The sequence below is a fragment of the Mesoplodon densirostris genome, chromosome 6 (assembly GCF_025265405.1).
Source record: "Mesoplodon densirostris isolate mMesDen1 chromosome 6, mMesDen1 primary haplotype, whole genome shotgun sequence".
Lineage (NCBI taxonomy): Eukaryota > Metazoa > Chordata > Mammalia > Artiodactyla > Ziphiidae > Mesoplodon > Mesoplodon densirostris.
Genome location: NC_082666.1, coordinates 108,089,835 through 108,100,944, shown reverse-complemented (window position 1 = coordinate 108,100,944; position 11,110 = coordinate 108,089,835). Strand labels below are relative to the sequence as shown.

Sequence of the window (11,110 nt, the reverse complement as noted above, 5' to 3'; positions counted from 1 at the left end):
ATAATGAGCTAGCAATGGAGAGATGAAGAGAATTTATATACTGGCACAAAGTGGAAATAACTAGTCGTACAGTAAATTTCTGTACCAATCTGTAAGTTTGTGCAGTAGAATTAAAGTAGGTATTACCCACTGCTGCATAAATTTTAAAAAATGCTTCTAGGCTATTTTAGGTAGATCATAAATGAATTCCAATCATATTCCATGGATTCAGCCATTCGGGGTGGAGGACCATATATGTCTTATGTGGGGTTGGGTTGTGGAGTATATTGCTCAAGTATTTCTGTGACAGTGTTGCATTCCAAGCGTCCCACCAAACTTGCTCAGGGGTCTGTGGGTCTGATGCACTTTGACGAGGCTGGACTCTGGGTTCCAGGCTATGGGCTGTGGTTTGGGTTGCGTTTGGGTTTGCTCCACGAGTTTCTCATCTGCTTGGACCAGTAGCCATCCAGAGTCTGCGCTTCATATAGCAAATGGCAGGACTGCAAGAGAGCAAATTGAAACCCATGACCCGGCTGGAGTTCTCAGCCCTGAAATCTCACACTGTCTCTTACACCTATGGTTCATTGACAAGTTGCAGGGCCAAGTTCAACATGAACACAGAGGGCAGGGTTCTAGGTCACGTGGCAAAGGCATGGATGCATAGAATTATAATATATATAATAATTGCAAATAGTGATTGAAGCCACAGCAAGGCCAATAATCTCCATTCCTACAAATTCCCCAGCTGGTTCTTATGCCCCCCATCCTTGAGAACTATTGGATATATTTTGTTTATTTCTGTAGTCTCCTTACAGTTTCTATAATCAGCAATAAATGTCAAAGGTTAATAGTGAGTTCACTCCGAATGAGGATCACAAAGTGTGCTGTGAGGGGAGTATTTGCTCCCTGAAGGGTCTTGTTTGTTTCTTGGGGATTTGTTTAAGGATACATCTAATTAGGGCCAAAGAAATGTTTAAATTTTGTCTCATTTAATCGCTAAGTACTTTTTAGAAAATGTAGAGAACTCTGTCATAGAAGAGTCCATGTCATCAGTAAACCCCCTCTGTCTTGGGGAGGAAAGAGAGCTGCCACCTCCTCCACCAGCATCCTATACCCCCTTCTCCTCCTGGATGTCTGACCAGTCTGTGCATGGGAAGAAAGGCTACACCCGCATAGCCCAGGTTATGTCCGAACTGCTCTCAACCTTAGATTTGTATGGGTATACAGTTGTGTTCAGTTCTCCAGGAAAGAATTTAAGTATAGGATGCATTTACTATCAAATTCACACATGAGAATGTATAGTGCCTTTGCCTGAAAGGGCACTTAGAAGTTCATATTCTTTTTTTTTAAAATTTATATTTTATTTTATTTTTTTTTTGGCTGCATTGGGTCTTCGTTGCTGCGCATGGGCTTTCTCTAATTGCAGCGAGTGGGGGCTACTCTTCGTTGTGGTGCATGGGCTTCTCATTGCAGTGGCTTCTTTTGTTGCGGAGCATGGGCTCTAGGGCGTACAGGCTTCAGTAGTTGTGGCACGCAGGCTCAGTAGTTGTGGCTCGCGGGCTCTAGAGTACAAGCTCAACAGTTGTGACACACGGGCTTAGTTGCTCCGTGGCATGTGGGATCTTCCTGGACCAGGGCTCGAGCCCATGTACCCTGCATTGGCAGGTGGATTCTTAAACACTGTGCCACCAGGGAAGTCCCAGAAGTTCATCTTCTTTAGCAGTTTGTTTTCAAATATGGAAAGGAAAAGAAAAATGGTTAAAAGAACCTCTAGGTCCTTACTGCATAGTTAATTCATGAAACCCTGCTGCGCCTTACTGTACTCCTTGCTCCACAGTATTCCAGTCATTTTATTTTCACATTGTCTGAAGACAAGTGTATTTATGGAGCAGACTACTTGAAATAGGAACTGTCCACTAAACCTTGAAAACGTAGTCGCTGCGTCTATAGCTGACTTACCATTCTGGTGCTCTCTCTCAACACTGAAGCTCTTAGAAGAGACCTTTTATCCACTTTATAAGTATCAGGCCGAACATGACATATAAGCATTTCACAAAATAGTTTGGATTTTGGAATAATTTTGATTCAACTACTTGGATGCAGAGATGGAGAAATGAAGGAGGCAAGAAGGTACTATTCCTCTGTTCAGCCCCTTGCACTAGGTTTGTGTCCCAAGGAAAGAGGAGCATCTCTGTGTTTCGACATGGAGCACGGCCCTAAGGAGAGTGACGGGCGCACAGGGCTGTCCTGCCGTCTTCCGGGTGTGAACCACCCTTCCAGGTCTCCTGGCAGACTAGAGAGTGAGGCTCTTTCATGGGGGGCACACAGCAGCGTCAGTGTGACAGAGCCTCGGACACCTCAGCGGACACCTGACGTTCCAGGGGCTGCCAAAGTGGAAGGACAAATGGAACATGTCTTTGAAACCCATGCAGACATCTCTGAGGGTGCGCAGTGTGTGTGTACTTAGGGACCAAAATGCTCCAACAAGACAGAACTATAAACCAGGAAATTTTTGCTTGATACCATTTCTCGAACTCTATTTACGCCCACAAATAGGTGAAACCCAAGGCAATTCAGGTCACACTGACAGATGCATTTGGCCAAGTTGGTATGTGGAATACCAACTGTTGAGTTTCTTGACCTCATCTGAACAGTTCTCTGATGTGTATGGTCAAAGGAAGGTCACGGATCTCAGGAAAGCATCTCCCTTCCACACCTGCTCTGTCTCTGTGTTCTTTGTTCCTGTAAGTCCCCAGTTTATTGCCATCTCCTGCCCCCGCTCTCTTTGCTGGCACAGGCTTTTTTGGATATGATGTGTCTCTTTCCTGGCTCATTCCTTGGCATTTCACTGAAACACCTGCTATCAGACCTCAGGAATAGGGAGAGTTATTTTTCGCCTGGTCAGGAATGAGCATTTGGTGGGAGTCATTTCTTTAGTGTGCAGTGCTCTGAACCCAGTGCTTTGGGTGTGGAGGTAAGAGGCATTTCCTTGGGGAATCTGGTCAGCTTCCTGGTATAGAAGACTTAAGTTAGCCACAATCCTTAAAGCAGTCCTATGAGAACATATAAAATACACTTCTATGTTAGAAATGTCCTAGCATTTTTGGAATTAGGTACTTTTGAGTGTTTTTATTCCATAGACATCATGGATGCCATATCTCAATTGCATTTCAATTACTGACTTATACTTCCGCAGTATAAATTTTGTAACTTCTTGACCACAAACTAGGCTGAGCACTGAGCTTGCTTCCTTTCTTTCCCTCCCTCCCTCCCTCCCTCCCTCCTCCTTTCCCCTTCCTTCTTCACTCCCTCCCTCCTCTCCTTCCTCCTTCCTTCCTTCCTCCCTCCCTCCCTCCCTCCATCTCCCTCCTTCTCCTTCCTTCTCTCTCTCTCTCTCTTTCCCTCTCTGGCTTGGGTGATTGATGATGCCATTCAGAAACAGAGAAGATGATCTATTCAGTTTCTAATATGTCAAATTTGAATTATCTAAACAGGTAGAGATATCCTCTACCCAGTTATGTCATACATAGTAGAAACTTTATAAACACCTGTGATTAAATATATTTGGGGTCCAGTTCTGGAGCTCAGCAGAGAGGGCAGCCTGAAGATGTAAGTAGGGGTCTTCAACATACACGGTGGATGACAGGGGCGTCTTGGGTTTAGAAGATGTCCCTTGGGGAATCTGCACAATGGGAGAGTGAAGGACAAAGCTCTGGGGAAACAGACCAGGGGCCGGCAGAGGACCTGAGAAAGAGCAGTTAGAGAAAAGTGAAGATAACCAGGAAAGAGAGAGGTAATGGAAACTGAGGGAAGAGAAGATGCAAGAGAGGCTGTGTGACAAAGAAGAAAAGGCCTGCAGTGCCCTGAATCCTGAAGCCCCCAGCCCTGGCACCTGGGGGCAGGGAGCAATCACTATATAGTCACAAAGTTTGTTGCTTTTTATAGAGAGGAAGGACTCATTCAGAACCAGAATGAGCAACATTACCCCCTTTAAACATTATTTTTTATTAATAAACCTCCACAGAATTAACAGTATTTTATTTTTTAAAAATTTGTCTCTTCTTTTTTTTTTTAACCATTATTCATCATCTCTTTGATTACTTGCTCAAACCCAGTACACGTGTATAGGGGTATCAGAATTGAGAAGTGAGGGAAACCACTTTATTAACAGGAGAAGAGTGCTTATTCATATAGTTCCTTTAGTCCTCAGTCTTATAATGTCTACTCATTTTCAGATAAATTTCCCCCCTTTCCTTTAATGAAGTTATGTCATAGATCTGTAACACAGATTCTTTGTTTAAATTTAAAAACATTTAAAAATAACTGTGTACCCCCTTTACTCATTTCTCCTACCACCCCACCCCCTGCCTCTGGCAATCACTAATCTGTTTCCTGTATCTGAGCTTGTTTTGTGTTTTGTTTGTTTGTTTTAGGGTCCACATATAAGAGAGGTCAAATGGTATTTGTCATTCTCTGTCTGACTTATTTCACTTAGCATCATGCTGTCCACCCATGTTGTTGCAAATGGCAAGATTTCTTTCTTTTTTTTTTTTTTTGCGGTACACGGGCCTCTCACCGTTGTGGCCTCTCCCGTTGCAGACCACAGGCTCTGGATGCACAGGCCCAGCAGCCGTGGCTCACGGGCCCAGCCGCTCTGCGGCATGTGGGATCTTCCCGGACCGGGGCACGAACACATGTCCCCTGCATCGGCAGGCAGACTCTCAACCACTTCACCACCAGGGAAGTCCAAGATTTCATTCTTTTTATGGCTGAGTAATATTCCATCGTGAGTGTATGTGTGTGTGTGTATATATAATGTATATAAAATTCTTCATTCATTCATCCATTGATAGACACTTCTGTTGTTTCCATATCTTGGCTATTGTAAAATAATGCTGTAGTGAATATGGGGGTGCATATATATTTTTGAGTTAGTGTTTTTGTTTTCTTTGGATAAATACCCAGAAGTAGAATTACTGGGTCATATGGTAGTTATAGTTTTATTTTTTGCAGAACCTCCATAATGTTTTCCACAGCGGCTGCACCAGTCTATATTCTTACCAACAGTGCACAAGGGTTCCCCTTTCTCCACATCCTCACCAATACTTGTTATTTCTTGTCTTGTTGATAATAGCCATCCTAACAGGTGTGAAGTGATATCACATTGTGGTTTTGATTTGCATTTCCCTGATGACTAATGATGTTGACCTCCTTTTAGATTACTGATTCAGTCTTCTTACTAGTAATTGGTCTGTTCCTATTTTCTACTTAATCATGATTCTCTCTTCATAGTTGTATATTTCTGGGAATTTTAATTTCTTCTAGGTTGTCCAATTTCTTGGTGTATAATTTTTCATAGTAGTCTCTTATGATCCTTTGTATTTATGTTGTACCATTTGTGATATTTCCTCTTTTACTTCTGTTTTATTTATTTGAGTCCTCCCTTTTTTTCTTGGTAACTCTAGCTAAAGACTTGTCAATTTTGTTTATCTTTTCAAAGAACCAGCTCTAAGTTTCACTGAACTTCTGTATTGTCTTTTTGGTCTCTGTTTCTGCTGTAATCTTTGTGATTTCCTTACTTCTACTAACTTTGAGCTTCATTTGTTCTTCTTTTTCTACTTCCTTGAAGTGTAAAGTTTCTTGAGGTAGGTATTTATTGTTATGAACTTCTCTCTTACAACTGCTTTTACTGCATCCCCCCAATTTTGGTATATTTCCATTTTTGTTTGTCTCAAGGTATTTTTAAATTTCTCTTTTGATTTCTTCTTTGACCCATTGGTTGTTTTGTTCTTTTTTTTCCATGTTCACTCTTGTTTTAATTATATACAGCAGAGACCCTGACATTCAGAGTACCAAAAACATCCCGAAACTACTGTTCCTACCAAATAGATATTTAACATATGATGCTTATTGAGAACCTACTGTGTACATGGGGCTCTGCTAAGTACGGGTGGGGGTGGTTACAAAGAAGTATAAGGCTTGCTCTCTGCCCTCAAAGAACTTACAACAAAAGGCTGATGAACTAAGGGACACGTGGGCAGGCAATATACAAGATGTGATACATGTACAGGAAGGTGAGGCCGCTGTGATGTGATGGAGTTTGAAATCCAGACTTTGCTGCTAATTAGCTGTGTCAGCTTGAAAAGTTACTGAACCCCTCTGAGCTTCACTTCCCTCATTTGTAAAACGGACTACGAAGCCTACCTCGAAAGCTTATCATGATGTAAGGAGCTAAGGCACATGGAAATCTTAAGGTGTCGTTATTATGGTTTCTCTGTGCTAGATACTCAAGAACGGCTCCTGGATCTGTGGGATTTGGGTTTGGCTTTGAAGAATGGATAGGACTGAGAAAGCAGAGAGTTAGGGAAGGAAGCCATTCACCCAGAGCTCTCCATAGGCAACAGCGTGACCTAAGTAGTGTTTGTCTTCACGCTCTAGTATTTCATTACCACATCCTTACCCGAAAACCCCCTTTTCAGGATCTTGTTTTGCAGAGACACATTGCTGCCACGATCTGAAAGTTTACTATGCGCCCCCCCTCAGAGTCAGTCCCTCTGTGCCTTCCAAGGAAGCTGCTGTCTAATCCAATAAGCCAGACAAAGTGACAGTATGTCTCAATTTACTGATCTGTAAAGTGGGGGTAACATTACCTCCCTTTCCTTCCTTAAGGTTTACTGTGAGAAGCAAATGATATCACTGATGTGGAAGCACTTTGTAATTGTGAGGTTCTAACTACATAGGATGTTGTTAGGATTACAAACTCGGCTGCTGATTGCATTCAAATAGACGCTACGTGGAAAGATAGGCCTGACACAATGTCTGGTCTGTAGGCTCTTTCTTGAGAAATGTCAAAAGGTATATATTATTAAATCGAAAGAGTGAAAAGAGATCATCTTTAAGGTCTGTTGTTCTCTCTTAGGGGAAAGTTTTTAACGTTTAAAAATCTAGAATCCATGACGTGTGCTTTGTAATCAACCCCCCAAAATGACCGTTGAGAGAAACGGGGTTCAGTCAGGCCAAGCAGGAGGGAGGAGAAGCACCTTGCCTGCTGCAGGTGTTGGGGGAGAGACCTGTGGACTGATGGAGTCTGGTAGCACTTGCCCGACATCTCAGCTGGTGGCCTCCTCTCTCACTAGCACTAAGCTAGTTTTCACAGCTCTAAAAATAACCGATTTTTACAAGCGTTTCCCAGTAGGTGGATTTTTTAGTTGTCCTTCTCTTTTCTGTCTGTAATGCTGTCTCCTTTGGGCAGTTTCCCCAGCACCTCCACTGGGTTTTATGACTGGATGGACATTGAGACTTTTATTCCTGTGGGTGTTGGGTTTCATTTTTATTCCTAAACCTTTATGGTCTTCTGGTCCCTTGCAGGCTGAAGCATAAGGACGGGCTGATTTTCCTAAAGCAGAGGCCGGTGGAGGCTCTTTGAGCTGAGCAGGAGCTGGAGCTGAAGCGGGAGGCGGAGCCGGAGCCCCGACCCATTGGTGTTTTAGTAGCATGTTGTTTAATCGCCACATAGTTTTGAATTTTCCAGCTTTCTTCATGTAATTAATTTTGGTTTCATACCATTGTACCTGGAAAAAAGGGACTTGATATGATTCCAGTCCTCTTAAATTTATTAAGACCTGTTTTGGGGGGGCTTCCCTGGTGGCACAGTGGTTGAGAATCTGCCTGCCAATGCAGGGGACACGGGTTCGAGCCCTGCTCTGGGAAGATCCCACATGCCGCGGAGCAACTAGGCCCGTGAGCCACAACTACTGAGCCTGCGTGTCTGGAGCCTGTGCTCTGCAACAAGAGGGGCCACGACAGTGAGAGGCCTGTGCACCGCGATGAAGAGTGGGCCCTGCTCGCCGCAACTAGAGAAAGCCCTCGCACAGAAACGAAGACCGAACACAGCCAAAAATAAATAAATAAAATAAAATAAAATAAATAAATTTAAAAAGACTTGTTTTTTGGCCTAACGTATTATCTATCCTGGAAAATGTTTCATGTGTACTTGAGAAGAGTGTGTATTTGTGTTGCTTTTGTATGGAATTTTCTATATATACCTGTTAAGTTCATTTGGTCTAATGTGTCATTTAAGGCTGATGTTCCCTTATCGATTTTCTGTGTGAATGATCTATCCGTTGATGTAAGTGGGGTTTTAAAATTCCCTACTATGGTATTGCTGTCTGTTTCTCTCTTTAGGTCTGTTAATGTTTGCTTTCTATATTTAAGTGCTTCTGTGTTGGGTGCATATATATTTACATATGTTATATCCTCTTGTTGGAGTGACTCCTTCATCGTTATAAAACTCCCCTCCACGCCGCCTTATGGCACACCTGGCTCTCCTTTGTGGAAGCCAGAGAGCCCCCAGGAAAGCAGACCGGATGATACCTCAAGCTGGTCTCAAAGAAGTAGAAGTTTGATCGGGGGTTTTTCATTGTCCCAGGATCCTCCCTTATAATCCTGTCCCAGGTCCAGTTCTCTCCCAGGACATTGACTACCCACATTCCAGATGGGGATAAAGAGGAAATTGTCAGGAAGGATGGTTCTTATCAGCTGGCCACTGTCACTTTCACCCCTTATTTGGAGATGCTTATCCTGTTGTTCTTCTCCTATTACCTCCATTTCATTAAGGCTTTCTTTTCCCCTGAGGTTTTATCTTGTTCTTTCATTTGGAACATACACCTCTGTTTCTTCATTTTCTTGACCCTCTGTTTTGGTTTCTGTACAGTAGATGAAACAATCGCCTCTCTCAGCCTTCAAGGAGTGGCCTTGTGTAGGAGATGAAGCTTGTTGTTCAACCCTGCCCCAATGCTTTTTTGTCTCTCAAACCTTTGTGCTTATGCAAGCAGCCCATTATATTTTTAATAACTCCTAGTAATTGAGAATGTGCCAAGACCTGTCAGCATCCCTAATGGGAGGATCTCAGCCCCTAGATTCAAGCTGTTTAGAAGCCAGACCCTCAGGCAGTGGCTTTTTAAAGTATGAAAACGTACACAGATACATGTTTTGTAGGACCATAAGTGTAAGCTCTGCTGGCCAGGTGACCTGGCAGTCACAAAAATCAGGGCTCCAAACAAGTATATAAGCTCTTTCTGGGAGATACTGGTGAACTGGAACGAGGCAGAGGGAGAGTGCCAAGATGGCATCCACAGCCTGCATTCCTCATTCCGTAATTACAGAGAGCAGCTCCGTAATCCACTACATGTCTGCTGAACCTGAAGCCTGCCCCTCAGGCTGGAGCTCCAGGATAAGCCAAGAAGCCTCCTTCACAGATGACTGGGGTATGTGCATCAGTCTGCCTCCGGCTCAGTCCCTGGGCTGGCAGCCTGCCAAGAACCATCTCTCTGATTTGCTACAATCCCGTAGGATCCACAAATGCACGTCCCCCTGTCCACCAGAGCCAGGCAATCAAGGGGCATCCCCTAGGCAGCAACTGCAAAAACTGGGGCGCCAGATACAAAAACCAAGGCAGTATCCAAGTGTAAAGCTTCCTTCCAGGAGACACCAGCTCTCTGGAGGGCAGCAGAGGGAGAGCATGAAGACAGTGCCTGCCCTCCAAGGCCTCTGAAAAGGATTACAGTCAACCCCTAGATGTGTGTTTAATTAGAAGCTTGCCCCTCAGGCCACAGCCATGATGATAAGCTAATAGGTCTTCTTCACAGAAAGATAGGCTTCTGGGTCTGTTGCCTCTTGCTGTGCCCCGGGGGTGGTAGCTGCTTAAGAATTCTTTCTCCTTTGGTTGTGTGAGACCCACAAGTGTAAGTGCCACTGCCTGCCAGAGCCAGGTGATGGAGATGTGTACTCTGGCATCAGCTGCAAAAATTGGGGTATGAGCTCCTTTCTGGGTGACACTGATTTTTACAGTCCCAGGGGACCAGGAATACAAGCTCCACTTGCCTCCAGAGCCAGGTGGTCAAGAGGTATCCCCTGCCCAAGGTGGCAGCCACAGAGATCTGGGCACCAGGCACATGGAAAGAGCTCCTTCTGGGAGAAGACACTGGTGCTCTGGAGCACAGCAAAGGGAGAGTGCGAAGATGGCCCCACCAGTCTCCATCCCTGGAGAATGTTCCAGCAGGCTTCTAGAGGTTTGTGTTAAATTAGATGCCTGCCCCTCAGGTCAACACTAATATAATCAGGTCAAGACTAATATAAGCAGGTGAGCCTCCTTCACGTTAAATCAGGGCTTGATTGGCTGCCTCTGAGCTGGGCCCGGGGGCGGGTACATCTGAGCACAGGGCCGCTTTAAGAGCTGGCTCTCAGATAGCTCCAGCTCTGCGTCTGAAGATGTGAGCCCTGTTGGTTTTCCAAGTTAGGGCTTTTGGGGGCTCGTCTCTCAGGTGCAGGTCCTAAAAGGTAAGGTGTCCAGTGTGGGGTTCAAACTCTTTCCTTCTTGGAGAGAAGCTCCGGGTTTTGAGTTTTCTCCTGGTTGTGGCTCACTGGGGTGAGCTGGGGGTGGCATTTATATCGAGATTGTATGCCCGTTTCCATGTGGTTTCCTTCTTGTTTGCCAGATGTGTAGTGGTCATTCAGCCGGACTTGGACTTTAGGTTTTCTTTCTTTCTTTCTTTTTTTTTGCGGTACACGGGCCTCTCACTGTTGTGGCCTCTCCCACTGCGGAGCACACGCTCCAGATGCGCAGGCTCAGCGGCCATGGCTCACGGGCCCAGCCGCGCCGCGGCATGTGGGATCCTCCCCGGCCGGGGCACAAACCCGCGTCCCCCGCATCGGCACGCGGACTCTCACCTGCGCCACCAGGGAAGCCCTAGGTTTTCTTAAGAGAAAGATTTTCCGTATGTAGCTGTGGACCCAGTGTGTCTGTGGGAGGAGGTGAGTTCAGGATTTTCTTATGTTGCCATCTTGAACCGGAACTTTTCTAGACTGAATTTTAAACACTCTTCAAATCATGCGACAGCTTGCTGCCTACAGGTTTTTAGAGAAAGTCATAGGAAACGAACTATTTTTTTTTTTTTTTTTGCGGTACGCGGGCCTCTCACTGACGCGGCTTCTCCGCCGGGGAGCACAGTCTCCGGACGCGCAGGCTCAGCGGCCATGGCTCACGGGCCCAGCCGCTCCGCGGCATGTGGGATCCTCCCGGACCGGGGCACAAACACACGTCCTCTGCATCAGCAGGCGAACTCCCAACCAC

The 11,110-nt window shown here is 45.1% G+C and overlaps 1 long non-coding RNA gene across 1 annotated transcript; it reads left to right on the top strand.

The window, feature by feature from the left end:
* The first annotated feature begins 7,175 nt into the window (after positions 1–7,175).
* LOC132492355 (uncharacterized) lies at positions 7,176–7,918 on the top strand. The gene is made up of 2 exons (XR_009532806.1): positions 7,176–7,520; positions 7,660–7,918. It is a non-coding gene; the product is annotated as an uncharacterized LOC132492355 (long non-coding RNA).
* The last annotated feature ends 3,192 nt before the right edge of the window (positions 7,919–11,110 follow it).